General features: G+C 44.9%; 1 pseudogene; it reads left to right on the top strand.

Moving 5' to 3' along the window:
- The first annotated feature begins 3,373 nt into the window (after positions 1-3,373).
- On the top strand, positions 3,374-4,823 carry LOC129555373 (S-phase kinase-associated protein 2-like; annotated as a pseudogene).
- The last annotated feature ends 14,212 nt before the right edge of the window (positions 4,824-19,035 follow it).

The following is a 19,035-nucleotide window of genomic DNA, read 5'->3' on the forward strand; positions in this document are numbered from 1 at the left end:
TACAGTTCATGATGATTACAAAGAGGAAGAAAAAGAAAGGGTTTATTTCACCCTGTCCCACTCAGGTGTTTTCTCTTGTCAACTTAAAAAACACACAGTGCGAGAGTTGCAAGTTTTGTTTGAGGTAAAATGAGGACTGTAGCCTGGGAGACAGTGTTTCAGATAGCTCTGAGAAACTGCTCCAAAGACGGAAGTGGGAAGATCAGTATATATGTGATTTTGGCGAAGGTGGAGTGCATGCAATTAAGCATGTTATTTTTTGCAGAAGGTTACTACTGGTCATGAGGAGCAGCTGTCACCATGAAGGATTTCATGCTTTTCTAGATAAAGAAGATATAAGAATTGGGCTCATAAAATTGGCTCCTGAAAATATCTAACTATCTGGAGATATGTCCTGTCAGTTCCCCCACCCCCACCACCAGCACAGGGGGTCTCATTACTGCTCTCCACCCTGAACTCCTTTCAGGGGGTGTCGAAGGTCAGCAGCACATGCTTTAATCCTGAAGAGGTAGATGGTAAGTGCCAATTTGTAGTTGACACTCTTGCCAATTTGTAGTTAACACCCTTCAAGTTGGGCTTACCTGGTGGCTCAGCTGGTAAAGAATCTGCCTGCAATGCGGGAGACCTGGGTTCGATCCCTGAGTTGGGAAGATGACCTGGAGAAGGAACGGCTACCCACTCCAGTATTCTGGCCTGGAGAATTCCATAGACTGTATAGTCCATGGGGTCACAAAGAGTCGGACACAACTCAGTGACTTTCACTTTCACTCTTCAAGGTAAAGCTAATTATGAAGATGAAAACAAGGATGGCCGGGAGAAGAATTGTGCATTTTGAAAAATTACCAGTGGCCCACTTTTCTAAATTTGCTAAAAGCATGCCAATTTGAAGGAGAAAGTGCATTGGTATAGAAAGTGTGCAAGCACCATTTCTCGTTTCTTGTATTTTTTTTAAAAACTGATGCCCACTGTTCTGCAAATCCTCGTGTTCTTTCCTGAAATGAATCTTCTACCCGGACTAGTGCACATCTTTGTCTTAGAACATGTTACTCAAATGGAATCACTCAAGAAACTTGAATAAGAACTAAGACAGAATTGGACACTTGTGTGATGCAGAAATGAGTCATGATTCAGCTTCTAGCTGAACAATGTAGGAGCTAGTCCAGCACCACGGGAGAGTGCCTCAAATTAATTAGTGCTCTCAGAAAGTTAACAAAGGTAAGAACTGGAAAGCTTTTCTGTGTGTGAATGGCAGTCACTTGTTTCTATCTTTCTATCATGGGATCACTTACTTAAGGCGAACTAGCTTAGAAAACCTCTATCTTTTACAGTGAGCACTTAAGCAGATGTCTGGGAAAAACAGAGGCTTTTATGATACCAAAGACTGGAAATATTTTTCATGCACCTGATCCCATGACGCAAGGTGAATCAAGTAAAGCTCCAAAGAATACCTTTCCCTCTGTCTAATACCCAGAGATCCCACAGCATGTAAGCCTGACTTTACTGTCCAGTCCATAGTCTCCTCCTGAAATCTCATTCGTTTTTGCCCAGCCAACCAGCACTGTCAGGCTACGGATGCTATGGCCCTAAAAGATGCTCCATTGGAGAGAGGAATAAGACATGTGGAGCTTTAAGTTTACGTAGTGACCCAAATCACTGGCCTGACTCTAGACCTACCGCTGTGTGGCCTTGAACAAGCCTCTCGCCTTCTTGGGACATCACTGTCCTCACTTGTAAAGCTACTTGCTAAACCTCTGAGGATTCTTCTGGCTCTAACCATCCAGTATTAGACACCCCTTCCTTCTCCAAATGTCTGTGGCATTTGTGATCTTCATTGAATAAGTGACATACCAGCTTGTTGCCACTTGTTTTCAGCTGAATGGGGCTTCCTTCCCTGCAGTCATTCAGTGCTGTCGGTGACATTTGATAGATCTTGACTGCACAGCTTTGTGTCAGCCTCTTTTGCAGGTGCTGGTTGTTCATAAAAAATGGCCTGTTCTCCTAGATTCTACAGTCTTGCTTGGGGTAGGGAGCAACTAAATGAAGAAGCAAACTGTAATTGGTTGTGATAAGTGCTATGGAGTAAAATAAAACAGGGCTTAGGGATAGAGTGTGAGAGTGGGGTGTGGGCTCTATTTTAGTGTCAAGAAGAGTTATTTTCCATTCTTTAAAACTGGAGTGTGCACATGTGTGCTAAGTTGCTTCAGTCATGTCTGACTTTGTGCAGCCCTGTGGATGGTAGACTGCCAGGCTCCTCTGTCCATGGGATTCTCCAGGCAAGAATACTGGAGTGGGTTGCCACGCTCTCCTCCAGGGGATCTTCCCAACCCAGGGGTCGAGCCTGTGATTCTTAACGTCTCCAGCATTGGCAGGGGGGTTGTTTACCACTAGCGCCACCTGGGAAGCCCTAACATTGGGTTATAATTAACATATATGCTTCTGACACCTGTTTCAGTGTGTAATTGCAATTCTCCATCAAGCAATTCTCTGACACCAGCTGAGTGTCCTACAATTCAACTAAGTTCTGACACTGTCTACCCTGAGATAGCATCAGACCATGTTCATGCAAGTTCGTGTGTTCAATGCACAGTGAGGCCAAACAAACTGAAACGTCAGAGTTTGGAGCAGAGAAAGTTTTACTGCTGGGCCAGGTAAAGAGGCAAGGTAGCTCTTGCCCTGAAAACCCTCTAGTTTCCAAAAGAGTTTTGGGAAAGCATTTTTAGGGCCAGGGAAGGGAGTGGTGTCACAGGTCTGTGGTCAGCTTATGCACAGTTATCTGACCGGCTGATGGTGAGGCAGAAGGATGGTATCACAGGGATTCAGAGTATCAGTCCTCAGGCTCCAGGAGGCTTGGGGCTCTGTGATCCTGGTCTTTAAGTAGTCAACATCTTTCATTTTTTGGAGACATCTTTAAAACAACTCAGGAAATTTGCATCCAATATTGTTATCTAGGTACTTTCTGTGTGTGTTAGTCACTCAGTCGTGTCCCACTCTTTGTGACCCCATGGACTGCAGCCCACGAGGCTCCTCTGTCCATGGGATTTTCCAGGCAAGGATACTGGAGTGGGTTGCCATTTCCTTCTCCAGGGGATCTTCCTGACCCAAGGATCGAATCTGGGTCTCCTGTACTGCAAGCGGATTCTTTACCATCTGAGCTACGAGAGGAGCTAAAGCCGAGGATGGGGGTGGGGGGGAGGCATGTCCCTCCCCCGACCCAGGAAGGCCCCAAGGGGTACTTCTTGGTTACAGTTTCTGCCCCTCCACCTTTCTTTGGTACTCCTGTCAACTACAAATTGGCATTTGCTATCTGCTTATCTATTTGGTACACCTCTACAGGCCAAAGTGGGAATCCGGGAGGCGGGCACCTCTGCAATTAATGAGCACATTTAAAACTCCCCAACCTGCAGATTCCACACACAGGAAACACTTCCAGGAGATACCTGACCAGAGTCCCAATGCTACCACCAGTTTCATGTGGGGATAGGATTCTAGTAAGACTTCTGAACTGCTTTCAGGCATGGGGGTCTCCACACTGGAGAAGGAGGAGATGGACAGTGAGAACATCCCCCAGGAACAGCTTTCAAACCTGGGCCACCCACAGAGTCCCCCACGAAAACAGCTGAAAAGCAAAGGGAATGACAAGGACTTTGAGATTATCCGCAGACCTAAGCTAAACCAAGAGAACTTTCCAGCTGTTTCTTGGGATGCCCTTCCAGATGAGCTACCCTTAGGAATCTTTTCCTGTCTGTGCCTCCCTGAACTCCTGAAAGTCTCCAGCATTTGTTAAGAGACAGCATTATCTAGAGTTTGATGAGTCTTTCTGGCAGACTGTAGCCCTCACGGGCAGAAGCCTCTACCCGGATGTGGTTGGTCGGCTTCTGTCCCAATGCGTGGTTGCCTTCCACTGCCCATGATCATTTATGGACCAATTGTTAATTGAATATTTCAGCCCCTTTTGTCTACAGCACCTGGACCTGTCGAACTCAGTGATCGATGTGTCTACCCTCCACGGCCTTCTGTCTCACTGCTCCAAGTTGCAGAATCTCAGCCTGGAAGGCCTTCAGCTTTCTGTTCCCATTGTTGATAATCTTGCTAAGAATACAAATTTACTGAAACTCAACTTTTCTGGGTGTTCTAGATTCTGTGAATCTGCCCTGAAGATTTTGCTGAGCAGCTGTTCCAGATTGGATGAGCTGAAACTCTCTGGGTGCTTTGACTTCACTGAAAAGCACATATAGGTGGCTATTGCACACGTGTCGGGAGAAGGCAACGGCACCCCACTCCAGTGTTCTTGCCTAGAGAATCCCAGGGACAGGGGAGCCTGGTGGGCTGCTGTCTATGGGGTCGCACAGAGTTGGACACAATTGAAGCGATTTAGCAGCAGCAGCAGCATACGTTTTGGAGACTATCATCCAGCTGAATCTCAGCAGGTACCGAAAGAATCTGCAGTGATCAGATGTCTGTACCTCAGTTGGAAGATGTCCCAATCTTGTCCACCTAGACTTAAGCAATAGTGTTATGCTGAAAAATGACTGCTTTCTAGAATTTTACCAACTCAGATACCTCCAACATAGCACTCAGTCGGTGCTATGACATAATACCTGAATCTTTACCTGAACTTGGAGAAATTCCCACACTAAAAACACTACAGGTCTTTGGAATCATGCTGGATGGTAACCCTCAACTGTTAAAGGAAGTCCTCCCTCATCTACAGATTAATTGCCCCCATTTCACCACCATCGCCAGGCTGACCCATTGGCAACAAGAAACAAGGGATATGGGGCATCAAATGCTGACTGTCACTGGAGAAGCCCAGTTGTATATGAAGCATCTATTGCAAGACGGTGTCTCCTCTTTTCTTTGAACAGGAAAAGTAGGCAGGAAGCCCAACTGTGGAGAGCTCGGCTATTTTTATTCTTGATTTTCCGTTGCCTTTCTTCTATAAGTATATTAGAGAACCATTGGAGAGAGAAAACTGTGTTGTTTTTTAGAAATGATTATGAAAGCTTTTATCACTGCTATCCCTTAGTTCTATGCTTTTTGAAATTTTAGAGAGAGTGAGCCTTTAATTTCAAGATACCTTAAATAGCAAAATTTGAACCACATTTTCCAAGTGCCCTTCTTAGGAAATCTATTTAGAATCAGGCTTAAAAATCACCACCAGCAAATCATTCTCATAGCCTCTATGGCAACTGAACTTTCTTCTATTTAATTTTTCAGCACTGCTTTCTTGTAAGACATAGATTGCAAAATATAATGAGCTATTTGTATTGTAAGCTGAACAGAATGAGAATCAGAGTAGATTTGCAGCAATATCTTCTGAGGATAGCATGAAAAATAGACATCTCAACTGTGCCATTAGATTTGCAATCAGGTTGATGGAAACAAATAGCCCAAGGTCATTCACCTTAAAACCTAAATAAGGGAAGAAATGATAAGCCCACCAGAGGTGTAGAACTGGTATAGAATTTAAAGGCTCAAGAGATAGTTTTCTATGACAGGTTAACCTGGGGTATCTTCTAATGCCCATTAATGAAGTCCCCTTTATGTACAGTTGGGAAGGTCCCCTGGAGGAGGAAATAGCAACCCACTCCAATATTTTTGCCTAGAGAATCCCATGGACAGAGAAGCCTGGTGGGTTACAGTCCATGGGGTTGCAAAGAGTCAGACACGACTGAGGGACTAATATTTATCTATTTATCTACCTCTACAAAGATTAAATCATGTCCTGCTGCAGCTGCTGAGACCCCAAGGTCCAGTGGGTTGTCACCAGTGAAGGAGACCCCATGGTCTCCTTCAACACCCCATGAAAGGAGCTCAGGGTGGAGAACAGAAATGAGGCCCTCAGTCCTTGGGGTGGGTGGGGACTGGAAGGACACATCTTCAGACAGATATTTCCAGGAGCTGATTTTAGGAGCCCAATTCTTGTATCTCCCCATATCTAGAAAAAGCACTGAAATCGTCCACGGTGAAGGTGGTTCCCAGTGACTAGCACAGGCTTCACAAGACCAGTAGAAATCTTCCAGAAAAATATATGCTTGATGGTAAGTACTTCCCCCTTCAGCAAAAGTCACATCTATACTGACCAGGCTCTTGAGAGCAGTTTCTCAGATAGCGCATTTTGCCTCAAGTAAAACTTAGCTTGTAACTCTCACATTGTGCATTTTTTAACAGCTTTTTTAAAATATTAGATATTATTTATTTGGTTGCACTAGGATCTTTAGTTACAGCATGCGAACTCTTAGTTGCAGTATGTGGGATCCCGTTACCTGATTAGTGATCAAATCTGGGTCCCCTGCAGTGGGAGTGTGGGGTCTTAACCACTGGACCATCAGGGAAGTCCCTGTGCATCTTTTAAAAGTTGACACTCCTCAATCTTGAGAAGAGCAAGTTTTGAGCAAGAAAAGGAATGAAGGGTCTCTGTAGAGGTACAGTCCCTGTTGGGTTACAGTCCCACAGGTTGAGGGCTCAGTCCCCCAAGTCTGTCCTCCTCTGAGACTTCAGAAGCCACCTGAAGATCTGGCCATGATCTGTGCTTCTGACCCAGGAGCTTTAGATCAGAAGTGCCCATGACCTCCTCCTCAGGAGGTCATTAATTTGCTAGGGTGGCTCACAGAACTCAGAGAAGCATTTTACTTACTAGCTTATCAGTTCAGTTCAGTTCAGTCACTCAGTCATGTCCGACTCTTTGCTACCCCATGGACTGCAGCACGCCAGGCCTCCCTGTCCATCACCAACTCCCAGAGTTTACTCAAACTCATATCCATTGAGTCAGTGATGCCATCCAGCAATCTCATCCTCTCTCGTCCCCTTCTCCTCCCACCTTCAATCTTTCCCAGCATCAGGGTCTTTTCCAAGGAGTCAGTTCTTCGCATCAGGTGGCCAAAGTATTGGAGCTTCAGCTTCAACATCAGTCCTTCCAATGAATATTCAGGACTGATTTCCTTTAGGATGGACTGGTTGGATCTCCTTGCAGTCCAAGGGATTCTCAAGAGTCTTCTCCAACAGTACAGTTCAAAAGCATCAATTCTTCAGCACTCAGCTTTCTTTACTAGCTTATCAGTTTGTTTTAAAAGGACCTCACCTAGGAACAGGCAGGTGGAAGAGATGCACGGGGCTAGGGGGTGGGGAGGGGCATGGAGCTTTCCTATTCTGCGGTCCACCATTCCCACCAATTCAATATGTTCATCAACTCAGACCCTCTCCGAACTTAAACTTTTGGTTTTTCTGCAGGCTTCATCTGGTGGGCATGATGGATCACTGACTCCATTTCCGGGCCCTCTCTCCTCCCCTGAAACCAGAGGGTGGGACTGAAATTCCCAACCATCCAATCAAGGCTGGTTCTCCAGCCTCATTAACCTCACAAAAGAAATCTCTACTCACCCTCAGCACTTGGAAAATTCCCTGGGTTTCAGGAGCTGGGAGACCAGGACCAAATACATATATATATTTCTTATGATAAGTCATACTGTCACATCCAACCATATGGTGAACAGTTCTTAAACGGTCAGTGAACTTTGACAATTGTGCACACGCATGGTAAAGTTAAAACAGGTCTGAACCTGCTGTAGCACTGTTCTCGTCATTTCCCTCCTTTGAATTTGACTGGCCTAACTGACTTGATCCCAACGCAGAATGTGGCACAAGGGATAGTATGTGACTCCTGAAGCCAGGTTGCTGCTGCTGCTGCTGCTAAGTCGCTTCAGTCGTGTCCGACTCTGTGCGACCCCAGAGATGGCAGCCTACCAGGCACGAACACTGAAGTGGGTTGCCATTTCCTTCTCCAATGCATGAAAGGGAAAAGGGAAAGTGAAATCGCTCAGTTGTATCCGACTCTTAGCGACCCCATGGACTGCAGCCCACCAGGCTCCTCCGTCCATGGGATTTTCCAAGTAAGAGGACTGGAGTGGGGTGCCATTGCCTTCTCTGAAGCCAGGTTAGACAAGGCAATACAGCTTCCACCCTGAAGGGAGAGTGTCTCTTGCTCTCTCTCAATTCATCCACCAGGTTATGAGGATGCCAAGAAACCATGTGGAGAGGCCAGGTGTCACCATTCTGGCCAACAGCTCCTACTGAGGTCCCGGCCTGGGGATGCTGGTTTTCTCCTTGTCAAGTCGCATATGCCAGGTGAGGAGGTGGGGAATCCAAGCAGGACTCGGGGAAGCCCAGGCAGAGACAGCCTCATGGGGAAAGCGTCGGAGGCCAGGTCAGAGCGCTGGTGGGCAGGGATGAAGATGCAAGGGGCCTCTCCCCAGCCTGTGGCCTGCCTCATATGGGCCAGGGAGCATCCCTCACCCCGCCTCTCCTCCCATGAGAATATAGCCAGGTCAGAGTCCCTGCCTGTAACCAGGAGGATGGAGAAAGATTGCCATGACCCCAAACAGCAGCTATAATAACATCTGACATATGTTTAAAATCTCAGCAGCTTTCTGCTGCCCCGAAGAAGGAGCTGGTTGGGTTTGGCAAACGGATGCAGCGTTAGGCTGGAGGGGTCAAGTAAGGCCACAGACCAGTTTTGCAACTGAGAGCCGGTGTGCTACCCTAGACTCACGTGGGCCAATGTCATCTCCCCCGTTCTGACAAGAAAGGCTTGGCATGACTCGGAATCTAGGTTCTGCAGGAAGTGATAAAGTGAGGTGCTGTGATGACTGCTTTTCTGACCGGGGCAGCACTGGCCGCATAAACATCCAGACGCTCCTCATTTGATGATGAACTCAGGCCAAGCTGGGCCTCCAAGGGGAAAGCTTTGAGTCTCCTTCTGCTCGCTCCGAGCAGGGCTTGAGAGTCCTACTGGGTTGAGAGGCTCTTCAAGGATCTCAAGTTTGCCCAGCGGGGATGATATCAACCTTCGTTTTTAATCAGCAGTTCTTCCCCTGAGGCCACAGAGAAGATGGGATGCAATCTGTCCCTACCCAGTTCTCGAAGAGCTGCTTCTGTAGGAAGAAACAGGGATGACATCCGATTTCCCAGGTCCTGGTATAGCCCATGGGGTCCCTGCACTATTCTGTTTCTGGAGATTTCCTGGGGGAGAGGGTTGGAGTTAGGAGCTGGCTAAACCAGGGTGCTGGTCCTTTCCCTCTAGGCAGAGGACTCTTGGAAAGGCACTACACCTTAAAGGATTCAGGTCACAAATAAACCTTCGAAAGTCCTTGTAAACATTTTTTAAATGTTCATTTATTGGAATAAAATTCTGACATGAGGGCAACATTATGTGTGGAGTCCTTTATCAAGGTCACAGGACAAAAATCTCTGGAACTGACCAAGCCGCATTGCAACTGTTGCCACGAGCCTCTGGATCTAAACCTGCCAGCTGCCTGATCCCATGTTAGGTAAAATACCCACCCTGCTACCACTCTACAGCATTCTAACCAATCACCTAATGCCACCATTCCAGTAGGAATTTTCTCTGTCTTGAGGCTATAAAAATCAGCTACTAGCCCGCATAAGAGGTCAGCTCTCCCTTGAACCAGTCCGCTGTTCTAAGAGTGTCTCCCACTCTAAAAAACTTTATTCTTCTCTTATTTTGCCTCACGTCTGGAAATTCTTCTCCAACTTGCAAATGGTCCATGACAATAAGTGCCCCAGGAACTTTCAGAATCCTTCTGCACAAAACCAAGAAATTTGTGTGGGACCTCCCAGATGGGTCAGGGGTTAAGAATCTGCCTTGTGATGCAGGGGATGTGGGTTCAATCCTTAATGGGGAAACTAAGACTCCACATGCTGTAGCTAAGTCCGGGAGCCACAACTACTGAGCTTTTGAGTTCTGGAGCTCGTGAGCCACAAACAGAGGGTCTGTGAGAAGCAACTAAAGATCCCACAGGACAAAACTAAGACCCGATACAGCCAAATAAATAAATAAATAAATAAAAGTAAAAAAAAAAAAGGAAGAAGAAACTTGTGAAGTTATTAAACTTCGGACAAGATAATGTGCAAACTGAGAATTATTACTGTGCATATACAGGTACAAAAAAAGATCTTTACGACCCAGAAAATCATGATGATGTGATCACTCACCTAGAGGCAGACATCCGGGAATGTGAAGTCAAGTGGGCCTTAGAAAGCATCACTACGAACAAAGCTAGTGGAGGTGATGGAATTCTAGTTGAGCTATTTCAAATCCTGAAAGATAATGCTGTGGAAGTGCTGCAGTCAATATGCCAGCAAATTTGGAAAATTCAGCAGTGGCCACAGGACTGGAAAAGGTCAGTTTTCATTCCAATCCCAAAGAAAGGCAATGCCAAAGAATGTTCAAACTACCACACAATTGCACTCATCTCACACGCTAGTAAAGTCATGGTCAAAATTCTCCAAGTCAGGCTTCAGCAATACGTGAACCATGAAATTCCAGATGTTCAAGCTGGTTTTAGAAAAGGCAGAGGAACCAGAGATCAAATTGCCAATATTCGGTGGATCATCGAAAAAGCAAGAGAGTTCCAGAAAAACATCTACTTCTGCCTTATTGACTATGCCAAAGCCTTTGACTGTGTGGATCACAATAAACTGGAAAATTCTGAAAGAGATGGGAATACCAGATCACCTGACCTGCCTCTTGAGAAACCTATATGCAGGTCAGGAAGCAACAGTTAGAACTGGACATGGAACAACAGACTGGTTCCAATTAGGAAAAGGAGTACGCCAAGGCTATATATTGTCACCCTGCTTGTTTAACTTGTATGCAGAGTACATCATGAGGAACCCTGGGCTGGAAGAAGCACAAGCCGGAATCAAGATTGCTGGGAGAAATATCAGTAACCTCAGATATGCAGATGACACCACCCTTATGGCAGAAAGTGAAGAGGAACTAAAAAGCCTCTTGATGAAAGGGAAAGAGGAGAGTGAAAAAGTTGGCTTAAAGCTCAACATTCAGAAAACGAAGATCATGGCATCTGGTCCCATCACTTCACGGGAAATAGATGGGGAAACAGTGGAAACAGTGTCAGACTTTATTTCTAGGGGCTCCAAAATCACTGCAGATGGTGACTGAAGCCATTAAATTAAAAGACGCTTACTCCTTGGAAGGAAAGTTATGACCAACCTAGATAGCATGTTAAAAAGCAGAGACATTACTTTGCCAACAAAGGTCCATCTAGTCAAGGCAATGGTTTTTCCCATAGTCATGTATGGATGTGAGAGTTGGATTATGAAGAAAGCTGAGCACCAAAGAATTGATTCTTTTGAACTGTGGTGTTGAAGAAGACTCTTGAGAGTCCCTTGGACTGCAAGGAGATCCAATCAGTCCATTCTAAAGGAGATCAGTTCTGGGTGTTCATTGGAAGGACTGATGCTGAAGCTGAAACTCCAATACTTTGGCCACCTCATGTGAAGAGTTGACTCACTGGAAAAGACCCTGATGCTGGGAGGGATTGGGGGCAGGAGGAGAAGGGGACAACAGAGAATGAGATGGCTGGATGGCATCACTGACTCAATGGACATGAGTTTGAGTGAACTCCGGGAGTTGGTGATGGACAGGGAGGCCTGGCGTGCTGCGATTCATGGGGTCACAAAGATCGGACACGACCGAGCGACTAAACTGAACTGATACCTGTTTCTTCATGTGAAAACTTTTGTTTAATGCCAAAATGTTCATTTGGGTTTTCCTGTAAGTTCTTATGGAAAAAAAAAAAAAACTGAACTATCTTTTGGGCCAATCCAATATATTAATAATCGTTCCTCTCCCACATTCTCCCAAGGGGACTTGCTAAGGTTTAAGGTCACCGTGGGGTTAGAATGGGAGACTCATGAGCCTAACATGAGCTTTCTTCACATAAGAAAACTCTAATTGCTCATAGGTAAAAATGGTTACCTGTTCATGTAACACCTCCCCTTGCACACTCATGCCCAGAACTACTAAGCCCCCAGTAGTCCACTTGTCAAACTCCTATTAGTCCTCTGAGACTCACTCCAAAGGTAAACCTCCTGATTGAATCTGTGCACAGAGGTCTATCCTGTCCTTTACATATGTTTCCACAGAAGAGTGAAAGTGAAAGTCACTCAGTCATGCTCAACTCTTTTCAACCCCATGGACTATACAGTTCAAGGAATTCTTCCGGCCAAAATACTGAAGTGGGTAGCTGTTCCCTTCTCCAGGGGATCTTCCCAACCCAGGGATCGAACCCAGATCTCCTGCATTTCAGGCTGATTCTTTACCAGCTAAGCCACCAGGAAACAGTAAGGAATAACACTGTTGCATGCATGCGTGTTCAGTTGCTTCAGTCATGTCTGACTCTTTGCGACCCTGTGGACTGAAGCCTGCCAGGCCCCTCTGTCCATGGGATTCTTCAGGCAAGAATACTGGAGTAGGCTGCCATGCCCTCCTCCAGGGGATTTTCCTGGCCCATCGATCAAACCTGTGTCTCTTATGCTTCCTGCATTGGCAGGCAGGTTCTTTACCACTAGTGCCACCTGGAAAGCCCAATAATACCATTAGCTAGTATTTATTGCATGCCTTTATTAAGTGAGTGATTGAATAAATCGTTACTTCTTATATTATTGCCAAGGTGTCTACGAGAAATGTTTGAGCTTGGAGATTGGATGCTGGCATCTCTGAAAAGGAGAAAGAACTGGTCCTTGGCAAGAATTGGGGCCAGGATGGAAGACTGACAGCATTCCCGTGACTCTGGAGAGAGCGAGGTGGTCAGCTGATTTCATACTGTTGCCATAAGTATGCTCACAAGTGCTAGGAAGCCTGGCAACAGGACCCTGCAAATGCTGCTTAGTAAACTTTGTTGTTGTTTGGTCATTAAGTTGTTTCCAGTTCTTTGTGGCTTCATGGACTGCGGCATGCCAGGCTTCTCTGTCCTGCACTATTTCTTGGAGTTTGCTCAGATTCTCGTCCATTGAGTTGGTGCTGCTGTCTAACCATCTCGTATCCTGCTGCCCACTTCTCCTTTTGCCCTCAATCTTCCCCAGCATCAGAGTCTTTTCCGATGAGTCAACTCCTTGCATCCGGTGGCTGAAGTACTAGAGTATCAGCTTTTAGTATCAGCCCTTCCAATGAATATTCAGGGTTGATTTCCTTTGGAATTGACTGGTTTGATCTCCTTGCAGTCCAAGGGACTCTCAGTAAACTACCATGGTTATTAACCAGCAGGATGCTGCAGAGTGCCTTCCTAGCTCTTGTCCTCTAGCACGTTCTCTCAATCAGGAAGCATCCGGCTTTAAATTTGGGAAGACAGGAGATGGCAGACGTTCTGTCCATCAGCATCAGCTGTCGCTGTCCTTTGAGCTGCCAGCATGACAGCTGGGGAAGAGAGGGTTCAAGTTGACTGGCAGAATGTTTTACATCGAATGAGTTTGCGTGTAATAATAGTATAATAAATAAGTCTCTAGAGGCACCCGGTTATCGGTTGCATTCCAAAAGTGAGATATGGCCTTACCAGAAGCTCACAGAGCCATCTGTCACCAAATATTAGTCTTGGTGTCAAAGGCTGCACTGGCCTGAGGAAATGGAAAATATCAGTGGAGGCAGGCAAGTGGCGACACCGTGTCTTTCAAAAAAGATTTAAAGAGAGCTACCTCCAGGAGCCAGAGATTTCCAGACGATTTTGAAATAAATATATAAAACCCACTACCCAAAGTGGTTGGTTTTGGGTCTTGGGTGCTGAATACTAATGAGCTTTCTCATTGGATGAGTTCAGTTCTGTCACTCGGCATCTGTTCTTGAGTAATCTAATCCTTATCTGCTTGGATTTGGGGCTGGAATTACCGAGATCTCCTTTAATGTGTTTTTGCCAGTCTGATGCATCAAAATCTGATTGTCCCCAAAGCACTCTGCTGATGACACAACCGCTGGTGACAGGAGCAGTGAAAGTGGATGAAAGCTTGAGAACTGGATAAAAGCTGTTAGAATTTGTGGTTGTTTGCTTTCCTCATTTTTTTTTTTTGTTGTTGTTGTTGTTGTTGTTGAGGAAAGGAAGGAGAGAACTCATGAGCTGACCTGACAGAGAACTGGGCATAAATAACCCCACCTGTCAACAGCACAACCCTCAGACCATGTGGCAACTGGGGAAGCCTGGGGTAGCGGGGCCCAAGAGGCACTTGGGCAGTTGGGAAAGGAAATGCATTAGAAGAGCAATTCACTGAGATGAGAAGTTCCAAGACAGCCAAGTCCCAGCAGCCACAAAACCAGATTTCATGGGCCTTTCAGAAGGTCTTCATAAGGTCTTCAGCCTGGACTGGCCCTGATAGGGTCTTATCCTGGAGGATGTGTGATGTCCCATTGCCATCGGGACCCTGAAGAGGCTTCCACTGGGAGTTAAGGCATGGGTCCCTAGGGACAGAGTTCAAGCAAGGTCAGCTTCAGTGGTTCCAAGTCACAGAATTCGCCTCTGCTAGGGTTTCTCTGTTTCGAACAATCCCTCCCCAGTCTTCCTGGACCAGGGCTGCTGGGCATTGACAGCACAGATGGCAGAGTGGTCCCCACCTCCAACCAGGCTCCGGAGGGCACCTCACTAAACAACCCCCTCCGGACTCCTTGGACTAGAGATCTGCTGTGATTTCGGAAGCCCCTACTGATGAGACGGACCTGTGTGAGACTTGGAGACTGGTTTGTTCTGGTGACAGGAATGGGAGTTATTGCATTTGTTGTTCAGTTGCTCAGTTGTGTCTGACTCTTTGAGACCCCATGAACTGTAGCATACCAGGCTTCCCTGTCCTTCATTATCTCCTGGAGCTTGCTCAAACTCATGTCCATTGAGTCGGTGATGCCATCCAACCATCTCATCCTCTGTCATCCCCTTCTCCTCCTGTCCTCAATCTTTCCCAGCATCAGGGTCTTTTCCAATGAGTCGGCTCTTTGCATCAAGTGGCCAAAGTATTGGAGCTTCAGCCTCAGCATCAGTCCCTCCAATGAATATTCAGGATTGATTTCTTTTAGGATTGACTGGTTAGATCTCCTTGCAGTCCAAGGGACTTTTAAGAGTCTTCTCCAACACTCTAGTTCAAAAGCAACAAGTCTTTGGAGCTCAGCCTTCTCAGTTATTGCATAAAGGGGCCAGAATCCCAGCTATACATGATAAAAAGAGTTCTGGAGACAGATGGTGGTGATGGTTGCACAAGGTGAATGTGCTTAAAGCCACTGAGCCATATACTCGCAAATGGGTAAGGTGGTAAATTTCATGTTATGTGAATTTTACCATGATTTTAAAAATTTCATTTTTATTTTTGACCTTGCAGCTTGTGGGATCTTAGTTCCCTGACCACGGATAGAATCTGGGATCCTGGCAGTGAAACTTGAAGTCCCAGTCACTCCAGGGACCACTAGGGAACTTTTTTTTAAAAAAAGTTTTTTTAATAAAAAAAAATCCACGATGGGAGAGGAATTTCAGGGGAAATGGATACATATATATGTACTGAGTCCCTTTGCTGTTCACCTGAAACTATCGCAACATTCTTAATCAGCTCTATCCCAATGCAAAATAAAAAGTTTAAAAAAATTCTATTATTATGCACACATAAAAAGGAAACTATGAGCTAATTCAGAAAGTTAGAACTGTTTTAAAAGTCCTGCACATAGAAACCCATCCTTATAAATCACACAGATCATGCTTTGATTCAGAGTTGCTGATACTGATGTTTGTCAGCATTCCCGCTCTCTGCACCACGAGCACCAAGGCTGGGCAGCATTTAAGGCCGCTCCATAGTCCCCAGGACATTCATCCAGGGGCCTGCTACCCATCCTGCAAGTGCTGACATCAGCAACACCCATACTCTGACTCCTGACTGGCCAACACGGCACAGCCTGGTCTCAGAACTGTTTAAACGAGGTGAAAAGTATGTGTCGGAAGCAATGAAATCTTTTTCTTGACTTTTATTAGCTGGACTGGGTGAGCCTAAAATGAGGCTGCCAAAATGCTCCCTCCAAAAGGAAATCTTATCCCGTTTAAAACTCTTCTATGGCTTCCGAACGTTGACCCAAAGAATAAAGTCCAAACCCTTCTGCATGAGATACAAATCTCTTCACAACCGTTTCTTTAAAAAATGATGAATTATTTTTAGCACGCAAACATGTAGAGAATAACATAGCATAGATGTCACGGGGCCACCACTCAGATTGGATGAATATTTGACAGAAGTTGGCACTTAGCTACATTTGCCTAGCACACTTGGTTTTTAATCTAAAAGAAGCTGTTCTGGGTGCATCATTTCTGTATGTACGGCTTGCCCTACTGTCCCCTTTCCAGGGCCGATCACTCCCTTCAGGATGTGGTTATGTCTCTTCTGACCACATTTTACATTTTCACTTCATCTGAATGCCCCTCTCCTTCCCTGTAAACGATCCACTGAATTGTTCTGTGTCTTTCACTTTAATGTGGATTTTACTCACAGTTTAAATCCTCCAGCAACATGTGCTTCTCACTGTTTTCCTGGACACTAATGTGTCCCAATTTTTGCCATTTTAAACAATAGAACAATTAACATTTTGATCATGTCTCTTTGTGTTTACAACAGTTTCTCCACAGAGACTTTGTTACTAGAAATATAATTAAGCCACAGATGAGAGCTATGTATGTAAATGAAAATGTTCTAGTAGCCACATTAAAAAATATACAAACAAATTGATAACATTAATCTTACTAATGTATTTTTGTTTAATATACCATTTCAACATATAACCAATATGTTAGTGAGACACCCTATAGTATTTCTTTCATACAAAGTCTTCAAATCCACTATGAATTTCTTGGTTTAGATGAGCCATATTTCAAGCTCTCAGGGGTCACAAGAAGCTGGTGATGAGTGTATGGACAATGTGACTGTCAAATATATATTTAGAGATGGAACTGAAATGGAACAGGACCCCATGGTTCTCTGCCCACCCCCACCCCATGCCCTCTGCTGCTTTTCGTGTATGGAAATATTTAGCCAAAGAATAGGTTTAATCAGAGAAGTGAGAACATGCAGAAACAAAGGAAAGATAATATTAGTTTAGTCATTAAGCATAAACAAGGACCTTTAGTTCATTCTCAAGGGCTATAGATAATATTCTGGGCCATATTCTGTGAGCTGCCTGGTAGATACTGAAACCCCCACCAGATGGAGAAGTTCACTACATGATGAGCAGACTATCGCCATGATATTTGCTGTTATTATTCAGTTGATAAGTTGTGACCAGCTCTTTGTGACTCCATGGACTGTAGCTCACCAGAATCCTCTGTCCGTGGGATTTTTTCAGGCAAGGAAAGTGGACTGGGTTGCCATTTCCTTCTCCAGGGAACTTCCCAGACCAGGGACTGAACTCAGGTCTCCTGCATTGGCAGACAAATTCTTTACCACTGAGCCATCTGGGAAGCCCCAGCCATGACATGAGCTGCCACAATTCCAAGAATTGGCCTCAAGAAATGGAAACAAACCGACCCTGGAACTGAAGATTAATTGTACTTAAAATAATCAAGATGATGCTGGTCAGACCACCAATGACCAATTTCAAGAGCTGACTGTGCTGTTTCTACATGCAGCCCCTCCATCCATCTATAAACGCTCTTGTACACTAATTGTCAGTGGAGGGAGTCAGCCTTTGGACTGATGTCTGCCCTCCCTCCAAGTGGCCAGCATCTGAGCATCTGAAATAAAGCAAACTTTCCTTTCCACCAACCTTACCTCTTTCATTGCTTTTTGAGCTGTGAGCAGCCAGACCCCACTTCCGGTTACAGAACCATAGCATCACAGGTTATGACACCATCTACAATGGTGCTTGATATAAATGTGCTCTTCAAAGTGTGTGCAAGTTCTTTCCTGGTGCCCTTCCTGACACTCAGAGGGATGTGCCTGCCATCCTTGCCTTGTCCTCTGGGTATAGAAAGCCACCTTGTTGTACTCTCCTTTTGCTGTTTGCCCTTCTGGTAAGTTTGAGTACCTTTTCATGTTTACTGCCCATGTAGGTTACTCTTCCTATGAATCGTTCATTGTAATCCTTTGTTCATCTTTCTGTGTCACATTTTTCTTGTTGATGTGTGGTTCTTTATGTATTTTAGCTGCAGAGCTCTGATGGACTCGCATCCTGCAAATATCACTTTCTAGTCCATGGTTTGTCTTTGCATCTTGTCAGTGCCGTTCTCATACAGAACATTCTAGTTTCAATGTAAAATTTATTAATATTTTTCTTTATGAGTTTGTGCATTTTCTATGTGTGTTAAGAAATTCTTCCTTGCTTGGAAGTCATAAACACTTGCCTATTATTTTTTTCTTTAAGAGTTTTAAAGTCTTCGTTTTCACTTTAGTTCTTTATTCTAGTTGGAATTTCCTCTGTGTTAAGCATGATGTATAAATTTTACCCCCTTACACCCATTAGGATGGCTGCTATCAAAACACACCAGAAATAACAAGTGTTGGTGAAATTCAAACCATTACGCACAGTTGGTGGGAATGTATTTAAAATGGTGCAGCCACTGTGGAAAATAGGATGGCAGATCCTCAAGAAATTAAAAACAGAATTACCACATGATCTAGCAGTTCTGCTTCTGGGGACATACCCAAAAGAATGGACAGCAGGGTCTCCAAGAGGTAATTTTTATGTTCATAAAAATAAGTGAATAAGAAACCTTATTCACAATAACTAAAACATGGATGCAACCTAGGTGTCCACTGATGGATGAATGGAGAAACAAAATATTGCACATACCTACAATGGAATATTGTTATTGTTTAGTCACTCAGTCATGTCCATCACTTTTGGGATTCCATAGATCATAGCCCAACAGGCTTCTCTGTCCATGGGATTTCCCAGGCAAGAATACTGGAGTGGGTTGCTACTTCCTTCTCCAGAAGATCTTCCTGACCCAGGGATCCAACCCATGTCGCCTTCATTGGCAGGCAGATTCTTTCCCACTGTGCCACCTGGGAAACTGTATGATGGAATATTATTCAGTCTTAAAAAAGGAAATTCTGATGTGTGCTACAACATGAAGGAACCTTAAGGACATTATATTGAATGAAATAAACCAGTCACAAGAAGGCATACTGTATGATCCCCTTATATGAGGTTCTTCAGTTCAGTTCAGTTCAGTTCAGTTGCTCAGTTGTGTCCGATTCTTTGCGACT

Source organism: Moschus berezovskii, chromosome 15, assembly GCF_049115385.1.
Source record: "Moschus berezovskii isolate FMDL1 chromosome 15, NW_MosBer_1.0, whole genome shotgun sequence".
Taxonomy (NCBI): domain Eukaryota; kingdom Metazoa; phylum Chordata; class Mammalia; order Artiodactyla; family Moschidae; genus Moschus; species Moschus berezovskii.